At 38.1% G+C, this 6,000-nt stretch overlaps 2 protein-coding genes across 3 annotated transcripts in view; one reads left to right on the forward strand and one right to left on the reverse strand.

Annotated features, from left to right (window-relative positions):
- Positions 1-6,000, reverse strand: part of LOC307046635 (uncharacterized protein) — a 29,047-nt gene that overhangs the window by 11,594 nt on the left and 11,453 nt on the right. The gene's annotated exons all lie outside the window — the stretch shown is intronic.
- Positions 1-6,000, forward strand: part of LOC307046642 (fucolectin-like) — a 41,901-nt gene that overhangs the window by 8,096 nt on the left and 27,805 nt on the right. The window contains exons 2-3 of one of the 2 annotated variants that reach the window (XM_079693108.1): positions 3,396-3,677; positions 3,864-4,529. The gene's annotated coding sequence lies outside the window, so the exon portion shown is untranslated. The remainder of the gene's footprint in view (positions 1-3,395; positions 3,678-3,863; positions 4,530-6,000) is intronic. The other variant, XM_079693109.1, reaches the window with a different exon arrangement.

Consider the following 6,000-nt stretch of genomic DNA (forward strand, 5'->3'; position numbering starts at 1 on the left):
CTTCAGGCTTGATCGCCGTTCAAATGACAGCATTGGTTTCCCCAAAAGTGGGAAGGGCTCTCATATATTATTCAAAACCATTCTATTTATTCTAACGTAAATTACATGCCAGTGTTTTATCTTTTTATTTCTTTTTTTTTATTTGAAATCGTATAATGTCTGACTTTTTTTTGCCGTCTGTGAGGAAAAGAAATGGGGCTCAGAGCCTCAAAATACTGAAATCTGTATTTTTTAAAATCTTTTTTTCCTACTAATTTGTTATTCTTTTCTAAATAACACGCTGTTATTTACTCAACAATAACACATAATTATCCTTGTTTTTATTTATTCGTTTAATTCCAAAATCTTGGGCTTTTTAGCACGCTTTTTAGCCCTAAATAAAGTCACAGGAAACAGACGTAGGCCTATAAAGGACATTTTGAGCGAAACACACCACAAACCACCCACTGAACAGATTACCCAAGATCCTCAGCTTGAAGCTCGTTGATTGGATGTTTTAGCCGCAATGCATGTTGGGATATGATGTTAATGCGATATGATATCCGAAAACATTTAAAAAATAATACTTTATTCCGAGTGTTCTTGCTTTTCTCTTTTGAAGTCATCACATAACTGCATTTAATACATGGTTCGGCTGCATTAAATATTACATATCTACCGTAGTTCTCTAATTATAGAGGCCTGATGAGAAGACTTCTAGACAAACATGAGGAACTGCCGCCAACACTGAAAACGTGACGTGGATCATAAATATATCAGAAATTAAACAACATCTTACATTTCTTTTCACACAACACGTCTCTTCGCAGTATCAACACTAATTTGGCTGAATTTTATATTTGATCCAATTGGTAGATAGGCTGTATTTACACCATAAAGGTGCACAGCTGATAGAAAGGGACACCTGGTGGTTGAAGCATGTTATTGAATTTCATTATTTTTATTATTAGATATTAATAGGATCCCTAAAAAGTATATTCATTACTCGTTATTCTCTACTAGTAGTTAATTAAAGACTGTATATAATGACTATTTTGCACATCCCTTTCAAGATTTCAAGATTTTCTAAGGTTTATTGACATCATATTCACAAACGGTGTAGTTATGCAATGAATGAAAAACTTGGGTCGCAGGTTCCTCAATAGTGCATTACAAGACATCTATCAATATTTGTGCATACCTCCAGCAATGTTAACTATGTTGAAGCACTTATTTTAACTGATATTATACATATGTATTATACTCTTATAAGATGTATATAGATATTTCATATCCGGCCTTTTTTAGGTATTGAACAATCAATAAATAAAGAACACAGAATTATTAAATATAAAACACAGAATTTGTGTGATTATACTAAATGATTTACAAATAAACACCACTGCATATTTACAACTGTTACACATGCTGATGTAACGCAAATGTTTCCAACTTGGGATCAATAAAGTATATCTTATCTTAAGATGATCGATGGCTACTGCCATATTTGCAAAATGTGCCTCTGAACCTTGACAAGTGCATGTTTTAGGCTTATCAATTAATGTAATGTAATGTTATCAATTAACAACAGGAGGGGTCACAGACATAAGACCAGCTGTTAAATAAAGCTCTTCTGACCTTAGCTGGCATGTGGGTATATATTAATGCTGCCCATTAAGGGCACAAGCAATTTTCACTCATTTATTAATTACTGTATATGTTTTAAATTTGAGTGTTTCCTATCCCCTAAACCTCCAGGGATGTACACAGTATACTGGCAACTTATTATTATGGGAAATACGAAAACGTCTTTTAAAACTACAACTCCCAGTAGAGACGTGCCATAGATAGAGAACATGTTGCAAAACACAATATCGATAGCAGCGTCCCTAGCAACAAGTAACAAGTAGTTAATAATAATAAAAGACATTAAGACAAAGGCATTTTAAACAGTCATTAAAAAGCAACATAATCTACCTGCATTGCATTACTCTAAACGTGTAATAACGTGCTTTAACCAGTAGGTGGTTCCGGTTAAAAAGCTGTCAAGTTCACAATGTTAACAAAATAAAATATACTGCTGTTTCTGGTTTAGTTTACAACGGATATATTTAGTTATTGTTTTGATATTTAACACAAAAGCGATGGAAAAAACCCACAGCAACACAGAAAAGATGGTCTTAACATGACCCAGCGGTCTAGTAGTTAATAAAAAACAATAATATCAAAACAAAATATTACAACTAACTTTATTGTGAAATTCAAACTGAACGGTAAAAGAATAGTTTCCGGTCTATTCTGAGCCCGATCACTGTAGATAAATAAAAATAAAGAACTAGGACAGATGTGTAATATATTTAATGCAGCCGAACCATTTATTACAATGCATTAATGTGATGACTTTCAAATAGTAAAGCAAGCACTGCTGAATAAAGTATGATTTGATCTTTTATGAAATGTTTTTTTATTATGGAATGCAGTTGGAGGTCAACCAATCACAGAGCTTGAGAACTAATCACGGGGTTTGTCAAACAGAGAAGATGGTGAAGTCCTAAACGATAGCTGGGGATTCTGGGTAGTGTAGTGTCTTCTTCCATCCTTTACTCCGAAAAAATATTTGTTTCTCCGAATCGAAGGGGAAAAATAGAAAAGCATTGCACACAATCTAAACCAATCAATGTTGTGTAATTAACAAGGATAATCTGGTGTTTTTTAGTCGATGAGTAGTGCAGATATCACTGTAAAATCAATCGACAGTAAGGGGAATACTTACTTCCGGGTGTACATTTCTCCGTTATCCAATGGGAATGGACGCTCACATTGCCTTTAAGGGCAGCCGACACAAACGAATGCCGTGCTTCCATGAGCGTCAAATCCCGCCGCAGATGGGAATACATTGCAATCAGTTGAAAGCTATTTGCGTCCCTTTATGAAGCTGAAGGAGCCTAGGAACGTCACAACTGCACGCCCGGGACCCTGACCAAACGTCGCTCCTGGTTGATTATGGAGTGAGAGTGTGTTGCCAGAGGAAACATACAGCAGAGAACTGACCCCTTGGTAAATAAGGTAATTGTTTGAAAAAGAAAATGCACGTAGATTACAGATTTTTCATGGAGGCATAAATAAACATTATTGTTGAAAAAGCTCTATCAGACAACAATTGACCAATCAAAACTTGTGTGTGTTGTGGATTTTTCACGATATAGTGTCAATAAAATATCCAGTGCTGTTGATTGGGATGCTATTTATTTTTAATTAGTGACTGATTCCAAACATCTTTACCGAATGAACTCAAAAGGAGGTGATATGTCAATGTTGTGTGGCAAAATGGCAAAACATTGATTTTTTCAGGTTCATTGATTACATTTTTTTTTCATCCACCAAATATTTATTTATTTCAAATGTCTCATTCATAGAAAATGTGGCCTTGCGTGGAAAAGCAAGCCAGTCTGGGCGTCATCCAGACCATTATGGAGATGCAGACAAAGCTATTGATGGAAGCCGTGAACCTAACTATCATCATGGTTCATGCAGCGCTACTAGCAGGATGACCAACCTCTGGTGGAGAGTGGACCTGCTGGAGTCCTACATCGTCACCTCCATCATCATCACCAACAGAGCAGACTGCTGTGTAGAAAATACGGGGAAATACGTTATACTCTGTGAGGTGGAAGTCTACGGGTATCGTTCTCCAACTGGTGAGAATTGAAAACAAAGCCACTAAATATTAGATCTTCCAAGTGTTGAATCCTCATCTATCTGTACAGCTGACATCACACCAGAGTTAAAGCTCCATGAACTTGAATGAACAACAAAGGCTAAATGCAGAGCATCATGAAAACTAATGATCAATGCTGATGTTTGCAAATGTGTTCTGTTTGCAGGAGAGAACCTGGCACTCCAAGGAAAAGCCACTCTTTATATGTCTATGGGGGAGGCCGTCCCAAAGCTTGCTGCTGTATTTACTCCCTCCACGTGACCTGACAGGAGGGAGCCTCGTTGAGCTGCGAGTGTGGCTACAAACAGAGTTCACTCCGTCACGGAGGGGTAGGGTCGAGGGAGTGGTTTGGGATTGGGCCTCAAAGTCAATATATATAAGTGGTCATGAACACATCTGTCCATCAGAGTGCTGCTGTGCCTCCTGTCATCATTAATGGACGTCTCTTTAAAATGACCGCTCAGAGGAGAGGAGTTCTCATTTCTCTAACTGCCTGCTGCTTCCCCTCCTCTCTCCTCGGTTCCCCTCCTCAGTCCTCCGCTCGCATCTCCTGTGGGCGGCACCAAGTCTCGAGGAGAGGAGTCGAGGATAGGAGTCGAGGAGGGGAAATTTGAGTATTGAGAAACCTCTCCTGTCTTCTGCACAGCTAATCAGCAGCTGATCGGTATCTGCCTGTGCACCTGAGTCTGATGGCTGATTGGATCCTCTCACCCTCAGCTGGCCTATCAGCAGCCAGGGCCGACCATAAAGGAGGCACCCAGGAAGTCTTCTCTCTCTCACCCTGGGCCTGTTGCTGATCAAGGAGCCTGCAATTGACTGCCTTGTTAAGAAAGTAATTCTACTTTGTTTGTTCTGACCTTTGTGAAAGTGTGTGTGTTGAGAGGTGGGGGAGTTAGGTAAGTCTGGGGTACCCTGTACATTTCTCATCACGTAGGTAACTAATGTTAAGATACACTAGGTTAGCGGATTGTTGCCACCCCTGTATTCTGTTTTATCCAGTTCTGAGGGTTTTTGTTTGAGTTTTGGTTTCAAAGGATAGATGTAGAAATAGGCCTGGTTTTGTTATGCTTATTTCTTTTGTTTGGCACAATCTCCTTTGACTCCTCCTCCTCACACAAAGAGTATTTCTGTTTAATTTCGGTTCAGTTAGGTTTACAAGGAATAAACCTTTTGTCAACCTTTACACTGACTCCCTCATTATTATTATTGGTTGTTGTGTGTTATTGTCTCCAGGTCCCCTAGACCATAGTGGGGACCTAACACTCTCCATGAATGCATACCAAAGCCAAGCAGAATCCTTCAAGTTGCAAAGTGCATCTTCAATGCTGTTTCAACTGTTTCATTTATAGAGAATGTGGCATTGCAGAGTGAACAAGTAAATTAGTTGGCATAGACCTCATGTTAAATCAGCCAATACATTAAGGTCAATACGTTTCCATATAATTATATTCATCCATGCCAATCAATGTGCACATAAGTCCATCACATTTTGATCGCTTCTCTAGTTGTTTTTAGTTTTTTTACTTTTCAGCAGTAATATTATGTTCTTGAGAATGCAAAGTACACACATTATCTAATCAAACCAGGAAGTTGTGACTTAAATGATCCACTTGGCAGATATTAAACTCTTCCTGCAGATGTTTCCCTGTCACCTGTCTGTTTAAGGCCAGCAGGTGGAGCTGTTTCACACAATCTCTTCTTTTTTAAAGTGTACAGCACCACCTTCATCTTCAAAAAAAGATCGCTAGAGATTGCTTTTAATGAGGCATGCAAAGAAGTGTAGGCTTATTGAGAAAAGGGATTATTCAGGTCTAAAAACAGGTGATTTTATTCTTGCTTTTCTATTCTGACAGAATACTGCCTGGGCACACAGCTAGGGAGACACATTTGGAAAGAGCTGGAGAAAATTGTACACAAAGCATACAAAATTATACGTAGCTGCCATTTCTCTCTGACCTACAGGAGCATAACATTCAGAATTTTGGCCAGATAATTGTATTTAGGCATCAGGTTAATCACTTAAGGATTTAGCTCTATAGTTGACTTAGTACACTTTCTCAATTAGCTGCCATATTATATTATTTATGTTGATTATTTTGACAAGTGTTGACCTGTGCCCTGTTTTACAACTGGATGCTTATATATTTGAATGAGAATTATCTGTTGACTTAGCAATAAAGTTTTTCACTTCTTAATCCAAATGAGCTTTATCTGCCCAAAGCACAAGGTAATCTGTGGGTAAATCATCAATGAATAACAACATGGACTATAACTGCATTTGGTTGTGCAACCCTGTGTTGCAG

This window comes from Notothenia rossii (genome assembly GCF_949606895.1).
Source record: "Notothenia rossii genome assembly, chromosome: 7".
In the NCBI taxonomy this organism is placed as follows: Eukaryota; Metazoa; Chordata; class Actinopteri; order Perciformes; family Nototheniidae; genus Notothenia; species Notothenia rossii.